This window comes from Anneissia japonica, unplaced genomic scaffold (assembly GCF_011630105.1).
Source record: "Anneissia japonica isolate Jap-2015-1 unplaced genomic scaffold, ASM1163010v1 scaffold27830_len515607_cov181, whole genome shotgun sequence".
NCBI lineage: Eukaryota > Metazoa > Echinodermata > Crinoidea > Comatulida > Comatulidae > Anneissia > Anneissia japonica.
This window is the reverse complement of record NW_022732997.1, coordinates 488,200-504,049: the sequence shown is the minus strand read 5'-3', so window position 1 is coordinate 504,049 and position 15,850 is coordinate 488,200. Positions and strand designations below refer to the sequence as shown.

General features: G+C 33.3%; 1 protein-coding gene across 3 annotated transcripts in view; it reads left to right on the top strand.

The window, feature by feature from the left end:
- Positions 1-15,850, top strand: part of LOC117115939 (WD repeat-containing protein 89-like) — a 137,400-nt gene that overhangs the window by 7,318 nt on the left and 114,232 nt on the right. For all 3 annotated transcript variants that reach the window (XM_033259832.1, XM_033259831.1, XM_033259829.1), the window contains exon 2: positions 10,052-10,185. The gene's annotated coding sequence lies outside the window, so the exon portion shown is untranslated. The remainder of the gene's footprint in view (positions 1-10,051; positions 10,186-15,850) is intronic.

Below are 15,850 nucleotides of genomic sequence, written 5' to 3'. Positions count from 1 at the left end.
TAGAACAAAAAAATTGATGTTTAACAAGAAAAATATAGGGATGCATTGTATGTATTCGCATCATTTGAAATGGTCGTTAGTGTTTTTTCCCCCCAACAAAAATACTTTTTTTGGGGGGAGGGGTAACATTTATGCCCATAACCTGTGATTTAAAAATCCCAACAATATTATTTTGGTAACAATGTGTAGCATATATGTGATCTTAATCATGCAGTTTAAATAAAATTTATCCGACAATTAAACTTCACTAGAGGTCAAAAGGTCTTTGACCTTTTTCTAAAATGTGAATTTTTGCATAAAATATCAATAAACTTCAGTGACATAAACAAAATGTCTAATTTTGGATGTATTTGATACAAATTGTGTTTTTCTTGTAGTTATTAATGTATGGAATACAAAAATTGAGGTTAACAAGAAATAAAATATAATGCATTATGTACTAATTGTCAATGTTTATGTAATCAAATTGACATAGCTAGAGGTCAAAGGTCATTGACCTCCTCAGAAAAGTTTATTTAGGAAATTTTTTCCCAATTCATTCCCAAACGTTTACAAATACACAGTTGTGAGTACTGTAGATTTGATACCAATTAGTATCTTCTATTATAAATAAGCATATGGTTTTGGTATGGGTGTTAACATTTATGCTCATAACTCTTGATTTACTCAATGGTTTGTATGATGTTGGTATCAACATTTAGCCTATAGATTGGTCAGTCATTCAAATTTAAAAAGTATTGAAACAGGCAGAAATTGACGCAACCAGAGTTTACTCACAAACGTCTACAAATCTACAGTTGTGAGTAGATTTGATACCAATTAATATTTTCTATTATTAATAAGCATATGGAATATAAAAAATGATATTAACAAGAAAAATGTATAAATTGATTAAATGTACTACTGTCATTGTTGATTACTTGTGTAATCAATGCCGATGTTTTTTGGTAGGGGTTAACATTTAGGTTCATAACTCATGATTTATTGGATAGATTTGCATGATGTTGGTATTAACATGTAGCCTGTAGATTTTCCAGCCATTCAAATTCAAAATGTGTGCAGAAATTGAGGTATCTAAAGGTCAAAACGTTGTTGACCTCTGTAGAAAAATGCAAATTCTTCCCAAAAACCATGGCAGATATTCTTTATGACAATATAATGGAAATATATAGTAGTGAAAGTTTAATGTTAAAAGTTTCCCACTCGAATAAAATAAACGATCAGTACTGGATAAAGACAACTTGGTTTCTTGCTTCAAACAAGATATCATTCATAGAAGATGAGTCTATCCAAGTGATGAACCTATAAGGGTCTGGGACCAGGACGTACTGTACATTCGACTTTACAGTAGATTGACAAAGATTGAAATATGTTTACAGACACGATATATACATAGGCCTAGGTCTAGAGTCCAGTTAGAATATGTATATATATATATATATATATATATATATATATGACTATATACAGGGGGAAACAATGGAAAGGGTTAGAAATAATACCTTAAGGCGAAAATACTGCCGCTAAAGGGGAAATTTTAAAGACGTTAAGGAGAAATATAGACAAAGGATTTTTCACCCTATGAGTTAGTTAGGAGTAGTATATACTACTATATATATATATATATATATATATATACAGTCTGTAGTGATAATGGTGCAAAGTTGGCATCTAGGTTTCAAACACGGTGCGTTGCCATACTTGTGGGTGAGTGAAGGTAATTTAGATGAAGTCAAAATCAATATTAAATTAGTGGCTGTTGTCTAGCAATGATAGGTGGATTGCAAAAAAGAGGTTCGATGTTCGAATCCTGTTTTAGAGCATTATAATTGTTCTTAAGTGTATGAGCTATAGAGGCCATAATCTAAAACAAACGGTAACCTAGCCTATCAGAACTACACGGTAGTCTTAAATTTATAGCAAAGCAAATCATTGCGTGATATTAATGATGCCTTAGCTACTGCAGATTTAACTAATAGTTTTTGTTTAGTTTTATTATTAAGTCCATCACCATGAAATCTCCCATTTAAGAAATATTTATTTCTTCATCAATTATATAATCAATCCAATTGACTAAAATGTTTATATATTGCAACATCACATTCTCTATGATCAGTATATTGTTTGTTCTGTTTATTGTATCCTCAAAAAAAGTACAAATAGTCACCAAGAAAATGTGACTGTGCAAAAGCAATAGAGGGCACCCTTAGTTCCTCACTTGAAATGTTTTTACATGATTTTCTATTATTTATATTTGTTTAATACTGTAGTTCAGTTGTAGCTAAGCGGCACCAAGCTTGGTTAGCCTTTGCTATAATCATGTGATAACATTTCAAGTGAGGAATTAAGGGTGCCCTCTATTACTTTTGCACAGTCGCATTTTTTATTTGTCGATATACTATAATTTTATTTATTATTTTTCTCTATACTTTTGGCAAAAACTGAATAAATGTGGTATTGTGTTTTCATCACTATTGACTATTTTGGAACTCTCTGCCACCAGCCTCCTCCCACCCCACCTCTGAAATATGGTCACAGGCACGTTTAAAAAGTTACCAATTGCATTGGCCCGAAAGGCAGTAGACCTACAAAGAAAATCACAAAAATTTGTCAACTACTGTATACATAGCAAAGCTCATATTTTAGGAGCCTTATTTCCCACCCCTCACCCTTACTGAAACTAATAAGTTTCTAGTGACCCCATTCATGTATACTCACTGTGCTATGCTAGTTTCTATCAGGAGAGATTACAACTACTGTATACATAGCAAAGCTCATATTTTAGGAGCCTTATTTCCCACCCCTCACCCTTACTGAAACTAATAAGTTTCTAGTGACCCCATTCATGTATACTCACTGTGCTAGAAATGCTAGTTTCTATCAGGAGAGATTACATACAATACAGAGACACAGAATGTCAGGTTTCTGGTGGCTTCAACCAAAGAACGCTGAGCAAGAGTCTTCAGTTCTCTGACATGGGAGGTACTGATAATACATTGATAATTAATTGCTGTAGTGGTAAAGTCTTACCGAATGTCATCCTATTTCTCTCAAAACATTTTTCACTGGGCTGATTCTAGGGCCCTTGCCAGCCTCTAACGATGGACTCTCGTTCCTCGCCATAGAACAGGCCTGCTGCAATACAATTGTTTTTAACGTTTATATAATGTTCATGTATTTTTGGGTTGGGTTACTATCAAATAAGTTGGCAAAAACTGGATTCCCATTTGGGAGTTCATGAGCTACGCAGTGGCGGCTCTAGGATATATTTTCTCGGGGGGCTAAGTTGTCTGACAGGGGGGACTTGAGCTTGTAGGCTCGAGCTGGAGGAAGGGGTTGATAGGGGTTTCCCCTCCCAAATGAGATTTTTTAAAAAGAATATCAAAACCTCTGGATGGCCGAAAATGGCACTCTCAGACTGTGACAGACATGTGTTGGCTTATTTTGGGTCTATTTTTATATGTTTTATGGTCTGACTGCCCGACGAGCTCTGTCCGGCGGGGGGGCTTGACCTGTCCGGTGGGCGCTTAAGCCCCCCTGCCCCCGCTGGCGCCGCCACTGGAGCTACGGCACCATTTGACAACCATTTGAGATCAAACCAATTTTTTGGTCTATGTGCAAAACCCTTTAAATTATTTCTAAAAAATATGTTTAAAATATGCTTAAATCTTTACTTAAAATATGAATGCTGGTAAACGATTCAAAATTTTACTTCCGTAATGCAAGTATTATAGTTCTATGTCAAAATGAAACTATGCAACAAAATATATCTTGATACATGATTGTCATTATTTCTTACTTTAAGGAAAGGAACTACTTTATACTATTACTACTTACTAACAGAAAACAGTTGATGCAATTTAATGGCTTAAGCACTCAAACAATACTATAATAACATTGCCAATCATTAGGTCGATGGGTCATGGTTGAGTGACCGACATTTGAATTTTGGTCATGGGTTAAAAAGCTTGCGTAAAAGGTGATCCAGAGTACAATCAGAGAAATATTGATATGCATAATTTTTGTAGACATTTGACAGAGATTGCTTACTTATGATGAACTTTGACTGAGCTAACACCATGACTGATCAGCCTTCTTAATAATTTAGCAACATAAAGTTTTTTTATCGTCGTCATCTTAGACCCTTGACGTCTTCCGACATTGCGCACTTAACAAGATTTTTAAAGATGTTAAAGAATTATTTTTAAAAATTGTATATAACTCAAATTACAGTGTACCGGAATGATTAAGATGTATAGTACTTCAATCATCACGTGGAATTATTTCATATCTTGTGGCAAACAGTCAAGCATCACATGTGTGACGCACCGAGCTTCGTAATATAATGACGCTTCAATGTCCTTGAGAGGATTCTGATGACATTGTATTATATAATACTTACAGTATCAGTGTAATATCCAATAGTACAATTGTTATTGATGTAGTCATTATTGGGGAGAGAACATATCTGGAATCTTTAACTAAAAAAATGATTAAAAACTTTAAAAGAACTTTGATTGCTAATTTATTGTTTGCAAACAATAATCAACGTATAATCTTGTATCCTATCCTAGTGTGCAGTAGTTTATTACCACACCCCCATTCAAATTAAGTAGTGTTTTTATATGTAATAAAAGTGGGTTGTTTAGTAGTGTCCTGATGATATGAATAATAACAATACCGTAAAATCTCGAATTGAAGCCCAGTGGGCTTAATCTTAAGATGGAGCCCATCTCGATTTGAAGACCCCATGGGCTTCTTTTCAAGATAGTACAGGCTTCTTTTCGAAATAGCACACACTGTACATGAATTTCAAAAAAACAAAATAAATTAAAAACAAACTTGGTTTTTATAGTAGTTTTGGTGATTTAATGTCAGTTTTACACTCCATGGTACAGTGTTGGACAGGGTAGATTTTGGTACTGTAGATCCCTGGTCAGCAAAAAATTCTTAACCCTCTGCTGCAGTTATGTACTAGTTTGCAGTTCTACTTCTTTACCTTTTTCAACAGTTTTTGAAATTCAAAAGTCTGTGTCGCATATAGTATAGAGATTATATAAATTAACAATTTTTTATAGAAAAGCAAAACATTTTTACTGATTTACTTTGACTCTAAACGTTTCATTATAATATGATTATGTAAAATGTGTTGACCTGAGGACCCAAATGATCTCAGTTTTGTCAACTAAACTGGGTTGGGTTAAGGGAGATGGAATTTTTCAGTTCTAGGTTTATATGTTTTTTTTTATTTGCAATTCATTAAATGTCTTCTGTATAACCACAATCTCCCATCCAAGTATTTACCGGCCCAACATTGGTCTTATTTACTATAACTAGAATGTTATTTTATATAAATCAATGTTTGCCCTACTTTATATGTTTTAGTACTGAATGCTCAGTACTTTCCCAAATGCTTGTGAAAAAAAATCTGGCAAGTGAATTGGGTGGAATCGAATTCATGAAGTCCAGATACTGTAAATAGCTTGGTGTCTTCACCACTCGATTCCTACTCAAATCAATTGAGAGATTTTTTTTTTAGCAAGCATTTTGGAATGTACTGAGCATTTACTCTAACACTTCAGATATCAATTTGTATGTTTCTCCTGCAGATGCAAAATGGCATCAGAATAGAATGTTATTTTAAATGTACTTGTAACACCATCTTTTGTCATTTTTCCAAGACTTTATTAAAAGAACAACATCCACTACAAATTCAGCAATCCTCAACTCATATCCGAATAACACTTTGCAGTACCCGCTGCTACTAGGGGATCGAATTCATCACTAGTCACCAAACGCAAGCTCGGTGGTCTTGTGGTTAAGACATCAGGCTAGATACCTGGAGGTCGTGGGTTCGATTCCCACCCGAATCACTTGCGAATTTTTTTTGCTAGTATTTGGGAACGTACTGAGTATTCAGTACGATTACACGTCAGGTAGGGCAAAACATCTCTCCCAAGAACAACATCCACTACAAATTCAGCAATCCTCAACCACTTTTGATTTTAAAGCTCAACTAACTAAATACTTGAATTTTCTTAATATTTTTTTATTTTGTGTTTTTCTGTTTATATTTGAATATTCCTTGTTTTCACAAATTGACCTTTCCTTTTTACTGTCCAAAAATTCTGAGTTAATTTCGAATCAGGATTTTTAATTTAGTAAGTTTTTAGTTTTGTTTAGTTTAAAGTTAATTTTAAATCAGTTATACTTTTGTTTCTCCTCTGCCTTTACAGTATGTTTTGAGGGTGGAGCAAGGGCAGTTTTACTGTTTGAGCTCATGCCTATTCTTTCCTCCTGGCAAGGTTGTACTTTCACTTTGCCAAATAAATTAATAATACTGTATTATTGTTATTATTATTATTATTATTACTATTACTGTTATTATTATTATTATTATTATCATTATTATTATTATTTACATAATGATCGCAATTTGACCATAGGTTATGTGGACAATATTTTTAGATTGAGTTTGTAAACATGCCCACTAATTAATAGGTTACATAATAAGTAGTACTGTAGGCGTTAATATGTGGGAATTTAAAGATAAAGGGCAACTGTGTATTGTGATTACCGGTAACTATTTTCATAGTATGTAGTACCGGTAATAGTTTGATTAGATATTAAGGAGACTTGGCATACCTTAATGATTTGAGTATGGAGGCCTACTATAGACTAGTTTAATTAACAAAATCGTTACTGCCTTCATTCTGTTTTAAGCACCATTGCCTAGAGGCATTATGAAACTCTCTAAAGTAATTAGATTCATACCAATATTTAAATGCCAAATATTTATTGCTAATTGTTGACAAATGAACTATGTACAACATAATACAGGGCTTGACATTAAGTAAAATTGCAGTAATTCTCCGTCATGGACCTGGGTAGTGTTTTCTCGATCGGCCCCACTTTCGGCCCCCTTTCGGACATTTCTGGATTTGCCCCAAAGAATGGTTCATTTTGGAAAAGGGAAAATTTCGGGTCTGCGTGTTCGTCGAATGTCCCGGACCTATATATCTTAAAAACTGATTAATGGATCTGAATGAAACTTTCTAGAATGGTTTATCATGGTCTAAGGAACAATGACAAAGCCTCTCAATGGCTACCGGATTGCGCATAACTAAAAACGTAGTTGTTTAGTTGGTTATGACGTTTCCTTTGTAAGCGACAGGTCCCCGGTTTAAATCCCGGTGAAGATCGAGATTCTGTATTCAATATTTTTTAATATAGCCTAGCCAGGCTGGGCTGGGTCTGGTCAGGCCCGGCTAGGCTAGGCTAGGCCGAGCCGATGGTCCCGCGGGGCCCTAGGGTTGGGGGTGTCGTTACAAAATGGAAAAGACGCTTTGCAATTTTATACAAGGGGAAATTATGATGTGGGTGGCGGTATACATTTTCTGAGTATGCTGTAGTTATACTATTATTGATATTGGTAAAGTAATTATGTAGTAGCTTGCCTCTTACGTAATTTGTAATATTACTGATATTAAAATAGATTATTATGTTTGAATACAATCACCTGGATGAAAATCTAAGATAGGAAACTTCAGTTTAATGTAAATTTATTTCTAAGCAGATAAGTTCATGTGTTCTTTCGGAGGAAATTAACATTGCCTTTGGATTTATTTTATATAAAAAGCAGCAGAGATGAAAATGGGATTCAAGGTTACAACATATAATAATATGAATTTAATCATTCGTATTGGAAATCTTTTATTATTAACATATACCTTTCAAATTACATAATCCTTGTGAGATCATTTGCATGTTCAGTTTCACTCTCTAAGTCTCCGATCTGATCTTTGAGTGAATTCAGATAAAGTTGTTTGAACCTTTCTGTCTGAACTTAACCTTTCCTCATAAAAATATTTATTTTCATTCATGCAGACCTGCCAACATTAGACCTACTCCATAAAAGTTAATTCATGTTAATTAAGAGTAGGGATGGGATTTGGGGTTTTGATTCTGATTTTTATGATTAGGGCAAGTAAAAAAAATCATTAGATTATCATTCCTGCCCGCATAAAAAATTTAGGAAATATTGATGCGGGAATATTTAATTTTTTTTTTTTGCTGCATCTTTTACTTATACTGCATAAAAAAACAACTTTCAAAAGAACAACTGCTCACAAAATGTAAAGGAATTTGTTCCGAATTCGGCAGACTTCAAACTCTTCCAGTTGATTAGATCAGACATTGGTCGCTGTAAAGTTTAATGCAAAGCCCATTCTTAAAACTTGTTATATTACTGTCGCTCAAAATAAACAGCATGCTAACTGCGGCTAACAATAGACAAGACTACTGTCCGTCTCTGAAGAGACCCGCCTATTGGGCTAATCGGATCGTTAATTCACAGCGTGAAGACTCATGTGTTTCACAGCTTCAGCTAAAAATAGACAACTAACAAGACCCGCCCAGTGCGCAGATCAGCTCATATGTTCCACAAAGACTCTCGCTGCTAAAGGTAACTCATAAATAAGTTTAGGCAAAGGTTTGCCTACCACGAGCAAGGCCAAAGCATAGGTGCATATGCCAATGGGTCATTTATACACAACACATACACATTTTTTATTTTTAAGTTACTGTATGTGTGGATCATCTGTAACATGCAAATTGAATACAAAAATTAAGCTACTAACTGTTAATATGATTGAACTCAATTTTAGATGCTGGGAAATAAGATATATTGATGAACATTTGGAAGATTCCCTACATTTGGCTCCACTTTTAGCCAGCTAGATGCGTATCAAGACCATAAAACGCAGCAAAAATTGCAATGGTGAAACAGGTTTTATACGCCCAACATGCAAAAATCATCCAAAAATATTCTCAAACTTGGGGTCGTCTTGTACTGTACATGGATCTACTTATACATTAAAATATATGGTATTAACCAATTTTATACTAAAACTGGAATATAAATTTTTTTTTTTATCAAAATAGATATATTGCTTGCTCTTAAGTGCACACCATAGAATACTTCGCATTTTTCAATATTCGACTTATAGAAAATATACTTTTTATTTTTCTTGAAAAACATTGGACTTCATTTAGAGTATGAGAGAATGTTTCATATCTTTTAACTTCTTAATAACAAAAAGAATAATTATACACACTGTATGGTACTGTATTAAAGAAGTATCTCTTAATGCCAAAAAATGTGTAAAAGGTAACTACGGTAAGATATACTAAGCATGGCCGGCCGAGAATGGTCAGCGTGTGGTTAAACCCTCAACAAGATTCACAACCTGAATGAAAATCGCTGCGTCAAGCCACCTTCCCCAAAGGCTTGTGATTTTAGAAACATAATGGGCGAGGTTTGACTTCTCTTTATTGGTGTGAAATAGCTGGTGTATTTTCAAGGTATTTGGTCTACAGTAGTATTGTAGTACTGTATGTTTACTTTTTTATGATTTGTTCCCGATCTAGATTTAACAGGGACATACAAATAAATAATGAAATACTTTACCCACATTATTAAGATTACGCTACATATACATTTGATATCCATGTCGTGACGGCGGTATCTTTCGTGAACCAGTGACATGATTATCACACCTGAACCTATAGTACAGTACATAGATTAATTCTTTCCTTATCGGGTAACGTGATTAGTGTTTTGATATATTTTAAAACCTTCCTTCATTTCCACTGTTGTTAATTTCAAATGTCATTTAAGATACCTGACTTAGTAGTTTGTGTAATTATCATGATTCATATCATAACCCAGAAAAGTTCTCAGGTGTCTGACCAAGTACGAAGCAAATAAAATAATATTCATGATATGCAAATACAATAGCTGAGTCACACTCTGTCCTATGGTACTGATATCAAAATAACAGCACTGTACATGCCGATAGGTATAATTGCTTCAGAGAGCAACAAGGTAGAGATCGCAAGCTTTGTGATTGGCTGGAATACTTATGAATAAAACATAAGGTGGTGATCAACTTGCCTCTGCCTAATGGTTAGCCTTGTCTGATTACATAGCCAGGAACTGCATGTGCTTCTGTGCGTCTATATAAAATGTCCTTTTTCCACTCTTACGCAGGAAATTTTATACAGTCATCTGAGGAAAGTAGGCCTATTTGGTGCACCACTAAAGTGATAAGGGAATAATCTTGTTGGTGGAGTGAGAAAAACCACACGTTGAAGACTCTTTGTATTTTCAGTTTTATTTCAACGGTGAGTACTGTTTGCATGTTGCACTGTACCTGTTTGCGTGTTCTGCAAAGAATTGAAATATTTGATTAAGCTTTTGAATGCAACTGATTGTGTTGCAACCTCTATTCAATCTCCTATTCAGTTCTGTATTTTTTTAATGTTATGAAATACTGTTTTAAAAATTTGTTTTGTTTTAAATGGAATTTGCAAAAATCTTGGTCTTTAAATATGTTATTAATTAAAATGCTTGTATTTTAATAATTTTAATTTTAGGCTTTCATAAATTTTTTTTTTACTCTATTATAAATATAATGAATCCTAGCATTTGAATCTCTATTAGAAGTTCTTTTGAATCAAGTTTAAATTTGGTTTTTAAAAGCAAAATACAGAAAGTGAGTCCAGTTAGTGAGTCCAGTAGTTTAAATTTTAATGAATTTTTTTTAGAGTAGGCCTATTGTACAAAAAAACATTACTGCGACTTACCCAGGGAGTTGTAGCTACCAAAGTGTATACTGCGAAGAAGTCTATAGTGTTCACTGTGAAGGTGCAGTTGTTAAAGCTTGGCACACGTTGCGATTCCGTGAGTTAAGAATGTGACACAACAACGTATCTCATGATAAATTACTTTAGCTCACTGGTGGCACCAATTCAAATGATATGTTTAATCAAACAAATTTAACCTGTGATGGCTTAATATTTTTTTTTTACAATTATTTATTGGTATTCTGACAAATTAAGGTTGTAAGGGAACAATCTAGCCAAAAATGTGTTAACATCTTGATGGAAACCCATTGTGTTGGCCATTGGACTAGGATTATGTAGGCCTAAGATATATAGACCATTTTATCGGGATTATTTTGAAACATCGCCGCCAACGTCTCACAACTCACTGGGGAACTTCCAGCGGCCTAGCCTGAGCAGCTGACTAGTTACAAATAGAGCACCACGCAGCACATCGCGCCACTAGACCTTTGCTATATCATCAGTAGACAACACAAGATCATGCTAATTAGTGTATACCATTGAAATAAATTTTTAAGACTTAGACTTGTTTTTAATATAAACATTTTGTTCTTTTCTCGTTTAAAAATATTAGTCATCATTAGTAATTTAGTTTTATTGTTTAATTATTCAATGATGGTAACTATGTAGATGCTAGGCCTCTTGAAGTCCCCCAGTGGTGGTTGCAAGGTTATCGGAAATTTTCATTTCAAATTTGGAGAAAATAGTATATACTGGTGATACAGTTTGATATCATTTTATGATTTTGTGATGAATTTAGATGTTAATAAATCAAATAAATTTCTTTATATGCCTAATAATTTGGCCAAATTTAACTTCACTGTTGGCTACCTAGCGCACTCTGCCAAGGCAACATGCTTTATCTAGTGTGATATATGTGCTGTGTATGAAATGTGATCAAATAATTTAATTAAAATGATTAAGATATCAAAATTCATAGCCAGCGATATTGACCACTTGCATTGTTTGCCGCATATCGCTTTACACATCAATGCTCCAACATCCCGGAAAGGCAGAAAAATAGCAACAGCATCGGAAATTTATACTCTAGGAAAACAAAGACACTGAAGCCATTCATTTTATTTTGATACTGAAGCTACATGAATGGCATTTAGGTATGATATTGCTATGTAAAGAATTGATGGAAAATTCAATATAATCTAAATTGATAATTTTTGCTATTTTTGTGCTAATTATTAAGCCATGTTATTACCAGAAATTACGATTCATCGAAGCGAAACAGCTGTACACATTATTCAGCGAATCATATCGCAGAAATCTGCATTTTGGTCTGATTTTATTTGTTCTACAGATTAATAAAAACGAAATACAGCAGAATCCCCCTTATTAAAGGGACATATTCGGGACCAAAAAAGTGTCCCCTTATATAGAGGTATCATCTGAATATTGCTACCCTTTAATCTGTATAATGTTTCCGATATTCTTTCATTATTCTAGTGCCATGTTAATGAGTAGAGTAACAACTTAGAAATCAGCCTGAATGCTGCACAGAATCCTAGATTAGAATTCTATATGAAAATACACAAAACAAGAAATCCTCATGGTTAATGGGCAAAACTGAGAAGAGTATACTAAGTAACACTATAGGCCTATATACCAATAGGTTCATTCGATTGATTGAGAGAGAAAAATATGGTTGTGAACCACTGCAAAAAGTAATAGCCAATTTTTAATTGAATGTGGTCTATTTTAAGTGCATACTCAGACTTGTCAAAACTTTTGTAATCTTTTAATTCAAATATTTTTTTTAATTAGCTTTAGTTAACAATCACTGTCTTCCTAGCTAGGAGGTAGGTTCCTAGCTAGGAGGTAGGACAGGACCGAATTGTATCATAATGCATACAATTTAGATAATTTCTCCAACAGAATTATTAAATTATAGTAAATTTTATTTTTTGATATTGTCAATAGCAATTTACAATATGTGATCAACAAAATTAAATTGCCATTTTACAGGAGCAATAAACAGTTTTGATTCCAAACATAAAAAAAACTACTCTTATCATAACTACAGTCACAGCATAATTATTATTTTTTTAATGATCATTTTTTTTTATATACTGGACGTATATATATCAAATGTTTGATTTTTATTTATGCAGCTTCCTGATTTCTTGTGAATTAAAGCCAATGATCATTTATATTGTGTTTGTAATTTCCTACCTCACTGCAATGTAATAAATATTTGTATTACATTTCAAATTTTTACATTAATACTCTACAGGTATTCCATGATCAGATATTCATAAAAAATGATTGTCTTTTTAAGCAATGAGAATTATATTACAGTACATGCATTCTATTGTTATTTATGCAAAGATATTTAAATGAACATGTCTAAAATTTAGATAACGCTTTATATTTAATCCAAGTGTGATTGTGAAATATAACCTGTAGTAATTATTTTGATTTCTTAACCCTTATACTGGAATAATAGATTAAATTCAGATACAGATTTATTGCTCATCACTTAAAAAAATACATGAAATTTGTTTTCCTGAGTTGTATACACTCATAAAATTCATTAAAATATTCAAATACATGAAGTTAAAAACATTATAAAAGTAGATATGACAGAGATTATTCTAAATTGCATCAAATGTACTTTGCTATTATTTTATTGCTATTTATTGATGGTTGTAAAAATTGAATAATTTATAATTGAACTGCTTTTAAAATCAATGATTCAGCACTACAGGTATCATTCAGTATATAGTTGGAATAAATTCAATTTTCTGGATTATCTTTCTCCAAAAAAAGAGACAAAAAGAATAACATTATAGATTATTTTTGTAAAATTTACAATTTTATTATATAACATTCTTATATTATCCCTCACCAAAATTCTACAAGAAAATGATTATGGATAATTTTTAAAAAATTTAACCCAGCAATGAATTTTTTATCTACTATTAAAAATCCCTGAATAGAAATTATACTACGCTACTTATTGGCTGTGTGACTTGGAACGTTGCGCAATATTGATTTATATTGCAGTGAATTTCAAAGGTATAGTATCGAAGTATGCCGTTTCCAAATGTGTACTGGAGACTACTAAGGCTAGGTATAATTGTTAATGTAATTTATCACCTGGAAACAACCTATATAATGTATCTTTAGACGATAATAATAAATAAACCACTTTTTAAAAACAGTACATGATTACTGAAAGTGCCCGAAGTATTAAGAATATACATAAATTATAGATAAAGAATGGTAATTGATGAAAATAATGTACAACCCATAAACAAATTATTCGCTAAAATGTATGCCTTGAAATTGAATAGTGCTCTTGCAACTTCTTGCATACATTTAAGGTAATAGCATTTGACTTTAAAGTTCAACCTTCAATTTATGTAAAAAAATTCTTTTAAGTTTATTGTTGTCAGACCTACATGTATGAGAATATTATATTGGTTGATATTCCTTATGGACATATTTGTGAATAGAAAGTATCATCCTATCTATGATATGTAAAAAATACACAAATTTTTCCCCCGATGAATTGTGGTTTTTCTCCCTGACAGGGATGTGGGGGAATCTCTCCTTGACGGGGAATCTCTCCTTGACGGCCCCCCCTCCTGCTGGCACCACCCCTGATATGGGTCATAGAAAACCCACCAAAAATAGTGGCTGTAGAAAAACCCAAATGATGAAAGCCACACGGTCAGTGTAAATGAGGGAACATTGCCTAGGAAGAATAACCTTAAGGATATTTTTTCCAACAGAAAAGACCAATGTGAACAGCGCGAGTTAGTATGCGTGCTAATACAGTGTGCATCGTACACTGTATAACTTACCACAGATAAGATTGCACAGACAATGAACCACAGGTGAATATAATAAAAGACTTCTCAAAAATCATGTATTTTATTGAATAAATTCACTGGCTCCAGTAATAGTTTATTACAGTATGTGGTTCTTTTATGAAATCAAGTACAAGTATTAGGATGGTGTAAACTTACAGATAGACTTGATGGCATTGCGATGTTGGTTCTGATGAACCTTGTCTTTGAACTTTGCCAGATGACCGCATGGAATATCTCAAACAGGATGTGTGGTGCTGGCCTCCTTTAAAATGTTGTTTGTAGGCCTACAGTGCTGTATCACTAGCATCAAGTTAAGTTAGCCTAATGCAACCAGCCTGTTAATTTGGGCAAGATTCCAGGGCCAAAGCATACCAGTGGGCCCATAGAAATTGCAGTTGCATTTTTTCCATATGTTTTTTCAAAAATAATTATTATCGTGGGCCTCAATAATTGCATGGGTCCCCTAATAATGGGTCCTAATAATGGGCCCCTTGCGATTGACAGGGCCCTCTAAAACAAAATGTTTACGCCTTTAGCGCAATCTTTCTATAGCGCTTCGCACTTGTAACTGGGGGCCCACACCAAACTTTGACCCTGTTACAGTTTCACCTATTGGCAGCTCTGACAATACGTATATTTCAGTAGATGCTGCTAGCTTTAGTAAACTTGGGATCTTGGTATATTCTGTTTAGGGGTAGACATACTTCTTCACCTCCAAATTTATCAAATCACATACTTTCTGTTCCTGGGCTAAAGAGCATCAAATACTGCCCTTTTTGTGCGTACACCCACTTGCAGGAAAGTATAGTCACTTTCCTATCATCTCTTGTAAGACTATAATCCGATTGGAGGAATGATGGGATGGATATACCCCGCATTACATCATAAGTTAAAAATAGAGATGAACAGTCTGGTTTTTTGTTAGTTTGAGAATCAGGCATCTGGCTCTATCTGTCTCTTATACACATCTAGATGTGTATAAGAGACAGGCTAGGTATAATTGTTAATGTAATTTATCACCTGGAAACAACCTATATAATGTATCTTTAGACGATAATAATAAATAAACCACTTTTTAAAATCTTGGGGTAGAGCTTGAAACATGTAAAATGGAAGCACGGCTTAAAATTCAAGTTAACAAAATAAGGAGGGATGTAATATCCTTAAGAAGTGTTGACCCTGTCAACTACGTCATCTTTTATTATTATCATTATCATTATTATTATTATTATTAATACAATATTTATTATTATTATTATTATTATTATTATTATTATTATCATTATTATTATAATAATAATAATAATAATAAAGATGTGTATAAGAGACAGGTC